This window comes from Sapajus apella, unplaced genomic scaffold, assembly GCF_009761245.1.
Source record: "Sapajus apella isolate SASKATOON/1434 unplaced genomic scaffold, GSC_monkey_1.0 scaffold135, whole genome shotgun sequence".
Taxonomy (NCBI): domain Eukaryota; kingdom Metazoa; phylum Chordata; class Mammalia; order Primates; family Cebidae; genus Sapajus; species Sapajus apella.
This window is the reverse complement of record NW_022437075.1, coordinates 1,291,455-1,304,894: the sequence shown is the minus strand read 5'-3', so window position 1 is coordinate 1,304,894 and position 13,440 is coordinate 1,291,455. Positions and strand designations below refer to the sequence as shown.

At 40.5% G+C, this 13,440-nt stretch overlaps 1 long non-coding RNA gene across 2 annotated transcripts in view; it reads left to right on the top strand.

Moving 5' to 3' along the window:
- LOC116540051 overlaps positions 1 to 8,742 on the top strand; it is a 15,659-nt gene extending 6,917 nt beyond the window's left edge. For both annotated transcript variants that reach the window (XR_004264280.1, XR_004264279.1), the window contains exons 2-3: positions 7,411 to 7,501; positions 8,325 to 8,742. This is a non-coding gene — a long non-coding RNA (uncharacterized LOC116540051). The remainder of the gene's footprint in view (positions 1 to 7,410; positions 7,502 to 8,324) is intronic.
- Positions 8,743 to 13,440: the final 4,698 nt, after the last annotated feature.

Below are 13,440 nucleotides of genomic sequence, written 5' to 3'. Positions count from 1 at the left end.
GGGTAAAAAAAGTGAAACCCCGTCTAAAAAAAAAAAAAAAAAAAAAAGAATTTATCTGTGGCACATGGGTTATTTAAGAGTATGCACTTTCACTTCCAACTGTTTAAAATATTCCTGTTATCATTCTGTTATTTGTAGTTTCACATTTGGCCTGGGCACAAGCTCTGTTTAATTTCAAAACATTTATATTTGTTGAAGTTTGTTTTATGGCCCATAAACAAAAAGCTCATAAACAATATGCTTGTTGAGTATTCTGTCAGTGCTTGTGAAAAGGATGTGTATTCTGGTATTGTTTGGTAAAATATTCTGTGTTTATGGATCCTGTTGATTAATGATGTTATTCAGACTTTCTATATTTTCCTCATTTTGTGTCTAGTATTTTGCTAAAAGAAGGATGTTAAAATCCCCAACTATAATTGCAGAATTTTTTATTTCTCCTTTGAGTTCTATCACTTTTTGCTTCATGTATTTGAATGTTCTCTTGTTTGGTGCATATGCATTTATGATTACTATATCTTCTTGGTGTATTGACCCTTATATCATTATGAAACTTTCCTCTTTTTCCCTGTTCATTTTCTTAGCTTTGAAGTATACCTTTCTTATGTTAATATAGCTACTGCTGCATTTTAAAAAGTTAATGTTTTTATGATTTATCTTTGTTCATTTATTTTATTTCCAACCTACCTACATCATTATATTTGAAGTAAATTTTATGTAGACAACATATAGTTGGGTCCCACTCTTTTTCTTTTTCACTTTGAAAATCTCTTTTTCTGCTGCAAAGAGCTAAAAAAAGAAAAGAAAGAAAAAAGAAAATCTCTTTTAATTGGTATATTAAACCATTTATCTTTAAAGTGGCTACTGATATGTTGTGCCAAATCTATCATTTTTTTTCCTTTTTTTTTTTTTTTCTTGAGATGGAGTGTTGCTCTGTTGCCCAGGCTGCAGTGCAATGGCATGATCTTGGCTCACTGTAACCTCTGCTTCCTGGGTTCAAATGATTCTCCTGTCTCAGCCTCCCAGATAGCTGAGATTACAGGCATGTGCCACCACGACCAGCTAATTTTTTTTTTTTGTATTTTTAGTAGAAATGGGGTTTCACTATGTCTCTACTAAAGTCTCGACCTCCTTAGCTCAAATGATCTGCCCACCTTGGCTTCCCAAAGTGCTGGGATTACAGGCGTGAGCCACCATGCCTGGCCTCTTCTTCCTTTTTTTTTTTTTTTTTTTGTTTCTATTTTGGTTTGGTTTGGGTTTTGGTGTATTTTATTCCCCTGCCCTTTTTTTGATACCTGTGCAATTTTAAGAATTCAGTTTTGATTCATCTGTAGTGTTTTTTAAAATTTTTAAATTTTAACAGTAAGCTCATCTTTAATATCGTGGGTTTTCTTTTTAACTATATTTATTGGTATAATTATTTTAGTGGTTACTTTATGTATTAAAATGTATACATGTAACTTAATCACAATCTGCTAGTTGTCAACATTATAGCAATTTGAGTGATTTATAGAAATCTTTTATTAGGTCCCTTTATACTCATTATTCTTTTAATACAATTATCTTGAGCCTTTACTCTCCATATATTGAGCACCATATTCAATGACGTTTTAATTTCTGCTTCAGTTGTCAAACCTATTTAAAATTTCTAGTCCTATGTCATAATATCAAACTTTGTTAAAAGGACAAGGATAGTCTCTTTGCCTCTATTTCTTACCCTTTCTATTGTTCTTCCATCTTGAAGCTTCCTTCTACCATTTTCTTTTTGTGTGGAGAACGTCCTGTAGCCCATCCTTTTAGAATAAGTCTACCTGTGACAGATATTCTTTCTTTTCTTTTATTTGAGAATATCTCTGTTTCTTAATTCTTGAAGGAAATTGTGTGGCGTATGATTCATGGTTGACAAGTCTTGCAGCACTTCCTTGTGGCCTCTCGTTTTAAATGAGAAATCTGCTTCCATTTGAACTGTTATTCTCCTGACAAATGTGTCATTTCTCTCTAGCTGCTTTTAAAATGTTTGTCTTGCTGGGCGCGGTGGCTCACGCCTGTAATCCCAGCACTTTGGAGGCCGAGGCAGGTGGATCACAAGGTCAAGAAATCGAGACCATCCTGGTCAACATGGTGAAACCCCGTCTCTACTAAAAAAACACAAAAAATTAGCTGGGCATGGTGGCGCGTGCCTGTAATCCCAGCTACTCAGGAGGCTGAGGCAGGAGAATTGCCTGAACCTAGGAGGCTGAGGTTGCGGTGAGCCGAGATCGCCCCATTGCACTCCAGCCTGGGTAACAAGAGTGAAACTCTGTCTCAAAAAAAAAAAAAAAAAAAGTTTGTCTTTAGTTTTCAGAAATGTGATTATGATGTGTCCTGGTGTGGAATTTTTTGGTGCTTATCTTGTTTCGTGTTTGTTCAGGTTTCCAAGTCTGTAGGTATATGCCTTCTACCAAATTTGGGAAATGTTTGGCCTTTATTTCTTCAAATATGTTTATTCCCACTCTCTTCCTTCTTTTTGTAACTCAGAAAAACTGAGTTAGGTCTTTTATTTATTTATTTATTTATTTTTGAGACGGAGTTTCGCTCTTGTTACCCAGGCTGGAGTGCAATGGTGTGATCTCGGCTCACTGCAACCTCCGCCTCCTGGGTTCAGGCAATTCTCCTGCCTCAGCCTCCTGAGTAGCTGGGATTACAGGCACATGCCACCGTGCCCAGCTAATTTTTTGTATTTTTAGTAGAGACGGGGTTTCACCATGTTGACCAGGATGGTCTCGATCTCTTGACCTCGTGATCCACCCGCCTCGGCCTCCCAAAGTGCTGGGATTACAGGCTTGAGCCACCGCGCCCGGCCAGGTCTTTTATTTTAATTGTTCCAAATGTCCTTGAAGATCTCTTTTAAGTTTTCTTTGCTCTTGATCTGTCTTTGGAGAGGGCTTCAGGGAGTGGAGTGCTAACAGCTCCCACTACGTGCCTTGGGATGACACTATCCTGGAAGTGAAAGTATAATGCCAACTAGGATGGCCTTGGACTGCCTCCTTCTGCCTTGCTACTGGGTGGGGCTGGGAGTTTGGCTCTCCTGCTGTGCAAAGGAAAGGAGCATGTAGGCTTTTTAAATCAGGTTGCTTAAAAGTGGGCCAAAGGGGAGGTGGGACTTTTAAACTGGCAATAATCAAATGTCACTTATCAAAAATGGAGTCAGAGGTCAGGCACAGTGGCTCACACCTGTAATCCCAGCACTTTGGGAGGCTGAGGAGGGAGGACTGCTTCATGCCAGGAGTTCAAGACCAGCTTGGCCAATATAGCACAACCCTGTCTCTACTAAAAATATTAGCTGGTCGGGGCCGGGCGTGGTGGCTCACGCCTGTAATCCCAGCACTTTGGGAGGCCGAGGCAGGTGGATCACGAGGTCAAGAGATCGAGACCATCCTGGTCAACATGGTGAAACCCCGTCTCTACTAAAAATACAAAAAAAAAAAAAAATCAGCTGGGCATGGTGGCACGTGCCTGTAATCCCAGCTACTCAGGAGGCTGAGGCAGGAGAATTGCCTGAACCCAGGAGACGGAGGCTGCGGTGAGCCGAGATCGCGCCATTGCACTCCAGCCTGGGTAACGAGAGCGAAACTCCGTCTCAAAAAATATATATATATTAGCTGGTCATGGTGGTGCATGCCTGTAATCTCAGCCACTCAGGAGGCTGAGGTACGAGAATAACTTGAACCCTGGAGACAGAGGTTGCAGTGAGCTGAGATCGTGCCACTGCACCCCACCCTGGGCAACAGAGTGAGACTCTGTCTTCTAAAAAAAAAAATGGAATCAGACTTATACTTTTGGTTGGCTGAAAAATAGGAAAAACCCCAACTTTATTTATAAATGGATTATCTTAATATTTGGATTAAGCTACAAATAATTGATACATCACATGCTGCCTTGAGTGGTTCTGATGTGGCCAGGGATGTAGAGAAATCCTCTCCATGGCCTGAAGTTGGACCAGTACAAGTGGGCATTACCTTTGTGTTCGAAGAAGTGACCTGAAGTAAAGATATATGTGTACTTTTCTGGGAAATGGCTTGTCTCATTGTTCAGAAGAATGGCAGATCAGTGACAAGTACATACAGTACAAGGGCACGAAATTATTGGAGTGGGCAAAGTGAGTGGACACTTATGTCCCACATCAGTGCCTATAAAAAGAAACCCACTGCAGAATAGGGGGGAGGAGAACCTAGCAGTTAAAGTTAACCAGGCTCACTCCTCAGCCTTCCCAATCCTTGTACTCTAGGGATATAAACATAGTCACCAAGGTGTTAGGAATGGAGGTTTTAAATAGGCCCAACAACATGGCATCCTGCTCACCACAATTAAAATAGCTCCTTTCTTTACCTACTATTTATGAAGACCAACACTAAGATGGTATATGCTATAATCCCTACAGGAGAACAACCTGCCCCTCGGTGACATGTTTGCTTAAGACATTTTTCCTCCCAGACAGTATATAGATTCTTACTTAATGACACAGATGATTTGTCTGGATGTGGCATTGACTTCCCTGCCAACAGAGCCTTTGCTGAAACCATTATAACAGAGTGTTTTGACTTCTTGATATACCAACACTGGCTGGTCATTACCTTGAAGACTGAATCACAATGTAGGCACAAATGGATTAGGGTCTGTAGCTAACACTGTTGATGTCTTGTTCTGTACAACCCATCTTCCCACAAGTCTTATCAAATGACCGCTGGCACCATGTCTGACCACTAACAAAGTTTTATTGCACCCCCTCTTCTGTCTCACTGCATCACTTTCATTCCTGTGCATCCTGAGTTCATATTTCATATAAACTCCCTGTAATCCAGTAATCATCTCACAGTTTACTGCCATAGAATATCAAAAGTAAGAAGTTCTGTTTTCACATGCTATTAATGAACACCCAATTTTCACATTATTTCCTCTCGCACTTCTGTAGATTATTACTTCATACTCCTTTTCTGAAATGTCTTCTTTCTCTTTTTTATTCCATTCTGTGGGACTCACCATGCAAAGCTCTAAACCTAGATTGAACATTAGTCCAGCATTTTCTGAGCTGACCCAGGCTGTTTGGAAGTTCTGGGAAAAACCTTGATCCCCATCTTCACACCCCACAGACCTCTTCCCATCCTCAGTGAACTAAAATCTCTGGAAGATCCAGTTTCTCAGATGCCCAGTATTTTCTGGCCTTGTCATTGCCATTTTTGGGGAAAGATTTATTCTCGCTGATTAATGGAATGTCAGATGAAGTTTTCTGTTAATCTTCCTAAATTGTGGCAGCCCGTGTCTCCCCATGAGTTCCATGCTAGCTCCCACCTGGCTCTGTATAACATTCTCTTTGCAAAATTAATATTTACAGTATATAAAATTATATGCCCGATGTATGGTTGTCTTCCCTAAATCTATACCCCCACTCCCTATGTTTTCACTTACTGTAAAAGAAGTTCAAATTTTGTATTGTTTCTGTATATTTCATTCCGTGTGTGTGTGTGTGTGTGTGTGTGTGTGTGTGTGTGTGTGTTTGACAGGTCTAGAGGAGTATCTAAGGTGTAGTCTTGAATTGTCTCTAAGTTTAAATATTCTTCTTCTTTTTTTTTTTTTTTTTTTTTTTTTTTGCCTTTTTTCCCTTTTTGTGGAGAATGGGGATTGAACCCTAGAGATTGTAACAGTGCTATGGGCTCAGTGATTTGATGGTATTGAGTTGTTGGAATAATAAAGGAGTGACAGGATAGAATGCATAGTAGAAATAAGATCTATATCTGGTGAACAAATGGATGGATTGTGCCATGAACTAGCTAGATGCTAACTAATCACATTTTCCTTTGTTTGTTTCTGAACACCTTCGAGGAAAGCATGTTCCAGCTTTCCCTACAGTTAATTTGGGGCCATGTGAATGAGTTATGGACAATGGAATAAGGGCAGAAGTGATTGTGAAATTGTGTCTTAATTGTGTTTTCATTTGTGCACTATTCTAGAGACGTCCTCAGTGGTTCCAGTTTTCATGCCTTCCCAAAATTTAGCGGTCCCTTGGGAGCTACAGGTTCAGGTGATGGGATGATGGTGATAGTGGCTTTCTTTCCTTCTGTTTTTCTGTCTTTCTCACTTTCTTTCCTTCCTTTCTCCCTCCCTGCCCCCCCCCCTTTTTGAAAGACTTTTGCTCTTGTTGCCCAAGCTGGAATGCAATGGCATAATCTCAGCTCACTGCAACCTCCACCTTCTGTGTTCAAGCTATTCTCCTGCCTCAGCCTCCCAAATATCTGGTATTACAGGTGCCCGCCACCACGTCCTGCTAATTTTTGTATTTTTAGTAGACACGGGGTTTCACCATGTTGGCCAGGCTGGCCTTGAACTCCTGACCTCAGGTGATCTACCCACCTCAGCCTCTCAAAGTGCTGGGATTACAGGCGTGAGCTACTGTGCCCAGTGGTGATGGTGTTTTGATGAGGACAGGACATGACCTTATGTCTCTTAGTTTCAGGCAGGACATTCTCATGATCAGGTTTGTGATTGAGTCCACCGGCCTTGAGGGTCAGAAGGGAGAGCAAGAGCAAGTTTTGGATACTGTGAATTAAAGATGAATGAGGAAGTGTTTCTAAAGTCACAAACTTGAAACTGGATGAATTCTACTCTCCACTTAAGCCTGAGGGCAATTCGTCCTGCTATGTCCAAAATCTGAATCTTCTTAAAATTTTCGTTTTAGAGACAGGGTCTCGCTCTGTCACTCAGGCTAGAGTACAGTGGTAGAATCATAGCTTATAGCAGCTTGGAACTCCTAGACTGAAGCTATTCTCCTGTCTCAGCCTCCTGAGTAACTGGGACTATAGTCCTAAAATTTGAATCTTGTGGCCTGTAATAACGTGTCTTTTGAGCAGCATGCCTACCTATAGTTTTAGGAACACTTTTTCTGAACTGTTTAAGAAATAAGCCAAATATGTGCATTCATGTAAAACCTTTAATCATACCTATGAGGCTAGCTGCTGAGTTAGGGTGTCATTATATTTTATGTTTTGATAAGTGCCAAGGATCCTGCTGAGGTTTAGCCTCTCACAGAGTATATGTGAAAGCATTTTGATGTTAATGCTAATGACAATAATAACAGTTCTTTTCAAAACTGAATACAATGTAATAAATACTTTTTACGCAAATTCCTATGAGGAGCAAAGTAGTATTTCCCATTCTAGTCATGGTAGACTCATGGATGCTGCGTCCCATCCCTAGAGTTCCTGATTCAGTAGGCCTGTGTCGGGCGACAGAGCCTAAGTCTCCATCACGTTGGCAGGTTATGAAGATGCTACTGGTCTAGGGACCACAACTTTGTAACCACTGAATAAAGGTCCGTTTATTAATGTTACTGCCCGGCAGCTCCTGGAGCAAAAGACTGAATTTATTTTTCATTTTAAGTCTTGGTCCCCAGTTCCCGGAGAGGTGAAGGAGTGTGCCCAGGGCCACACAGGAAAAGAGAGTCTTCTGTGCCTCCAATACCGACAGAAATGTGAGTACTCTTCTTTGAGGGACGTGAAGTTCGATTCCTGTGGCTGGAACCCTGGAACGTTATTTCTCCATATGTCCTAGCGGCGCCGCTTAAGTTTACCCACGGAGAACCCAACAGGCACAAGTGCGCGGGCACTTATGGGGCACAAACGACATTACCCAGAATTCCATTCCTTGCGCTTTCGCACCGAGGGCTGAGCCAATGATAGCTCAGGAGAGGGTCGTTTCCTGTGGTGTTAGGGTGGGGCTTCCGGTTTCCCGGCGGAAAGAAATTTCTGTGGTTGTGTTTTCCACTCTGCCCACGTGGTCCAGAGAGCTACCCCAAGGTCCCTTCTCTGGGACGCTAGAGAAGGATCGAGAGCCCCAGCTCTGCCTCTGTCTCCCTGAGATTCGGCATCCCAGACTGGCTCAGGTGGCCTGGTGCCTTGGGTTTGCTGTGCACCGGTCAGGAACATGCGTGCTCCAGGCCTGCATGGTTCCGCACCCGCGCTGCGTTGCCATAGCCCCCCAAGCGGTGGCCTGAGCCCTGTAAGTATTTTGCACTACTTTGTAATGATGCTCAGAAGGCAACAAGCACCCTGAAGTGACCCCACACAAGGTAGGGCTAGGCTGAGTCTCTGGGACTCTCCTTGATGCCTGCCTTTCACGACTGGCTCTTCATGTTGGGTACCATGTGGTGGCCAGGTTGGTACTGATCAACTCAGTGCAGGTGAATGGAGGTGAACCAGGGGTCTCACCCTCTCAGATTTTCTTGGTCTCTGCCCTCTTTGTGGCAGGCGGAGGTGTCCTAAGACTTTACTCTTTCTCTCTTTTCTTTGTATCAGAGTCCTTGTATGGACTCATTTCTGGCCCAGGATCCAGACCCCACACGAAAGGGTAAGTTCTCATTATTGACAACAACTGGGTTAACCTGCTAGGAAGGGTGTGCTAGTCAGGGGAACAGGAGTGTGTGAGTACTTGGAGGTGAGACTGAGTTGAGAATGTTCAAGGTTTCCATGATACCTGTGAGAACAGAAAATAGTGGGGCAGAAGTCAGGCCTGGAGTGACAGCCTAAGGAGCTAGGCCTTTCTTCTGAAAATTTGCAGCAGGGCATTCAGGTGATTTTGAGACAGCCAGGTGGGAGGGGGGTCCCTCGAAAACCACCAACCAGCCTGCCCACTGGTGTGAAGCCTTGGGAAGTTCGCCATTTGCAGCGAGGAGGAGCCTGGCCCCTCCTCTTCTTGTGTGGAACCTGGGATTCAAACGGGTAGGGGATGTGGGGGGTGGTAGGGAAGGTGTGGCAGGGGAGAGGGGAAGCGCTTTAGCAAGGGACTTTGGCCTTGTGGAGAGTTCCTGTTTCCCCCTTTTCTTTCTTTTCACCCCATAAAACCCTGATTTACTCACCCTTCAAACAGTCTGAGCCTAAATTTTTTTTTGACGGTGGGACGTGCAAGGACCCTGTCTTTAGCTGAACTGAGGAAAATTCCTGCAACAATTTGACATATTGGCCAGGAGTGGTGGCTCACGCCTGTAATCCCAACACCTTGGGAGACCAAGGTGGGCAGATCATCTGAGGTCAGGAGTTTGAGACCAGCCTGACCAACATGGTGAAACACCATCTCTACTTATAAAAAAAAATACAAAATGTACCCTGCATCGTGGCCAGCGCCTGTAGTTCCACTACTCAGGGGGCTGAGGAAAGAGAATCGCTTTTACCCAGGAGGCAGAGGTTGTAGTGAGCCGAGATTGCGCCACTGCACTCCAGTCTAGGTGACAGAGCAAGACTCCCATCACACACAGACACACCCACACACACACCTCAGTTTGATAGATTACATTCAGTAGGTTCCTTGTGCCAGCAAAGCTGAGACTTAAAGTTGAGGGTGGAGGCAGATACCATGGAGTAATATGAACTGACAGTATGATAAGTGAACCAGCTTACACATATGAGGAGGAAGCTGTTGGAGTGAATTAGTTAGTTCCTTGTTGGCAATTGGCAGGAAGCCTCCCCGAGATTCTTGCCCTATTGTCTCCACCATAGGCAGTCACTATCAGACATTTGGTTTTCATGAGAATGAACAAGAGACAGCATCCAAGAGGAAGCTGGTATTTTTGTAATCTATTCTCAGAAGTGACTTCCTATCACTTTTGCTGTATTCTGCTCATTATAAAAGAGTTCTAGGGTCTAGCCAAAACTCAACTGGTGGGACTTAATAAGGATATGAATACCAGGGCTTGAGTTTAATTTCTAATTTCCTGAGCTGTGTTTTGTGCCTCGTTTTTTCCTCATGGACTAGCTGTCTCTGTCCAACAGTTGTATTGTGGCATGATTCCTTTCCTTGGTTTCCTAGAGTATGGGATATGAGTACCATGGCTGGGCAGTATGCATCACTTCCTCCTCCCTCTAAGCAGTCCCAATAGTTAACTGCCCTAAAACTTTGCAATGAAGGATTTGGGAGTCAGGAGTCTGGCAGAATATTCAACAGATTTCAGTGGTCTGGCCTCTCCTGGCTGGGTGACTTCTGCTGCACCCAGATTCTTCCTCCTTTCACTAATAGTTGTTTCTTGAGACCTGATTGATGAATTGCAGCAATATTTTTACAGAATTATAAAAAACTAGTCTAAAATTCATATGACCTAAAAAAAGCCTAATGGGCTCTAAGCAATCTAAGCAAAAAGAACAAAGCTGAAGGCATCACGTTACCCAGCTTCAAACTGTAGTAGAAAGCTACAGTCACCAAAATACCATGCAGGTGTAAAAAACAAACAAAAACCAGACCCATAGACCAATGGAACAGAATAGAGAACTCAGAAATAAGGCTGTATACCCATAATCTTCTGATTTTCAACAAAGTAAAATCAAACAATGGGGAAAGGACTCTCTATTCAATAAATGCTGCTGGGATAACTGACTAGCCATATGCAGAAGATTGCATCTGGATCCTTTTGCTTTCACAATGTACAAAATTCAACTCAAGATGGTTTAAAGACTTAAATGTAAAACCTGAAACTATAAAAACCTTAGCATAAAACCTAGGAAAATACATTCTGAATATAGGCCCTGGTAATGATTTTATGATGAAGACTCCAAAAGCAATTGCAACAAAAGAAAAACAAACAAATGAGACATAACTAAACTAAGGAGCTTCTACACAGCAAGTAAACTATCAACAAGCAAACAACCTACTCAATGGGAGGAAAAATCTGCAAACCGCACCTCTGACAATGGTCTACCATAATCTGTAAGGAAGTTAAACAAATTAAAGCAAAAAACAACTCCATTAAAAATGGGCAAAGGACATGAACAAACATTTTTCAAAAGAGGACATACATGCAGCCAACAGGCAAATGAAAAAATGGTTAACACCAATAATAATTAGAGAAATGCAAATCAAAACAACAATGAAATACCATCTCACACCAGTCAAAATGTTAAAAAGTTAGAAAACACTATTAAACTATTTAAAACTATTAAAAAGTTAGAAAATAATAGATGTTGGTGAGGTTGTTAAGAGAAAGGAATGCTTATACACTGCTGCTGGGAAAGTAAATTAGTTTAACTATTGTGGAAAGCAGTTTGGAGGTTTCTCAAAGAGCTTAAAACACTTTCTGGCCAGGTGCGGTGGCTAACGCCTTTTAATTCCTGCACTCTGGGAGGTCAAGGCAGGCGGGTCACCTACAGCCAAGAGTTCGAGACCAGCCTGGCTAACATGGTGAAACCCTGTTTCTACTAAAAACACAAAAAAAATTAGCCAGGTGTGGTGGCATGTGCCTATAATCCCAGCTACTCAGGAGGCTGAGGCAGGAGAATCACTTAAACCCAGGAGGCAGAGGTTGCAGTGAACTGAGATTGCACCAGTGCACTCCAGCTTGGGCAACAAGAACAAAACTCTGTCTCAAAACAAAACAAAACAAAAACAGACTTTCCACTTGACCCAGTATATATTACTAGGTATATACCCAAAAATATGTAAATAATTCTACCAAAAAGAAACACATACGTGTGTATTCATTGCAGCACTATTCACAATAGCAAAGACATGGATCAACCTAGATGCCCATCAACAGTGGCATAGGTAAAGAAAATGAAGTACATATACATCGTGGAATACCATGCAGCCATAAAAAAAGTCATGTCCTTTCCAGCAACATGGATGTAGCTGGAGGTCATTACCCAAAACAAATTAATGCAGGAACAGAAAAGCAAATACTGCATGTTCTCACTTATAAATGAGAGTACACATGGACTAAATATTGAGTACACATGTACACTAAGAAGGAAATAGTAATCACTAAGGCCTACTTGAAGGTGGAGGGTGGGAGAGGATCAGTATTGAAAAACTACCTACTGGTATGTTCATTACCTTGGTGACAAAATAATGTGTACACCAAACCCCTGTGACATACAATCAACCTATGAAACAAACCTGCACATATACACACAGAACCTAAAATAAACATAAGAAAGAAAAAAATAGATTTGTATATAGTTTGTGGTAGTAAGTGATAAAAGACCAGTATCTACATATATTTTATACATCATGACATGTAGCTTTTCTTAATTTTTTCCATATTTCTAGGTTACATGGTTCATCTGTTATTTTTTTCCCAATTTTTTGTCTCAAAAAATTTGTCCTGTATGTCTGTTGAAAAAAATTTATGTATGAGTGAACCCACACAGTTCAAACTTGTGTCATTCAAGGATCAACTGTAGTCATAAAATGGAAGAAAACACAGCAATTAAAACTACTACTTCACAAAAAAATATAAAAATAAGAGGACAAACCCCCCCACCACCACTACTAGTTCATGCAGCAGCACCAGTGAATCTCACAGGAAAAGACATTGACGATAATATGTAAGACACATACTGTAGAGTTCTGTAGATAAGTCCAAAAAGAAAAACAGGCAAATCTTATACATGGTGATAAAGGACAGAATAATGGCTACCTCTTTTCAGGGCTGTTGAGAATTTTCTGCATCTTTGTATGGTTAGGGGTTATACAGATGTTGATATGAAAATATTCATCAAGCTGAACACTGGCAATTTGTCCATTTTATCTTGTTATACACATTTAAAATAGATAAAAAGATAAATGTAATAAATACTAATACCCACACCCCAGATAATAAAAAGTAGAATCAGTAATTTCAGAATTTTAAAATGAAACTCAGATTGCAAATTCCATCTTACACTTTAGAGGAAACTTACCAGAATTTTACTTTGCTTAATTTTTTTTCATTAATAATTTTACAACTTATTTGAGTATCACTAATATACTTTTGTTTGATATTGAAATTCATAGGAATGAAATCATTCTCTTAGTGTGCTTTTCTTTGCTGTGGATTATTTTCAGTATTTTTGAGATAAATTTATTATTGTTAATGGTTATTTTTTACTTGTAGTGTCTGTATTTAAAGCTATAACCGTCCCTATAAAATTTTATTAAACACATCTCTAAAGAATATATGGAAGTACCATTATTTGAAAAAAGTTACATTTTTAACTATCTTTAATTTTATGATGCATGAGTTATCCAGCATTTTGTAACTTAATTTCCAAACACTTCTTTTCATATTTTCCATGAATCTCTTATTGATTCATGTCTTGGTTGCATCCTGTGTATTATGTCACTCTATGTGAATTGAAGATACTTTTTAGTCATCTATATTGATAGTTCTGTAAATATTCAGTTGTACTAAATATAGACATCTTATATTTGTATTTATTAGACCAGAATTATCAATCTTGGCGTGACAGTTTACTAGAACTTTAGCCATTTTATATCGGTTGTTTCTATTAATTACTGAGATAGCTGATATAAAAATGCTCAACATATTAATAAATTTATGTCTATCCTTTTACTAATTGTTGCTTTATGTAATACAAGTCAGCATTATACATTATATACAGTTCAAAATACAATTTCTTGGTGATGTTTTCTTTTTTCTTTTTTCTT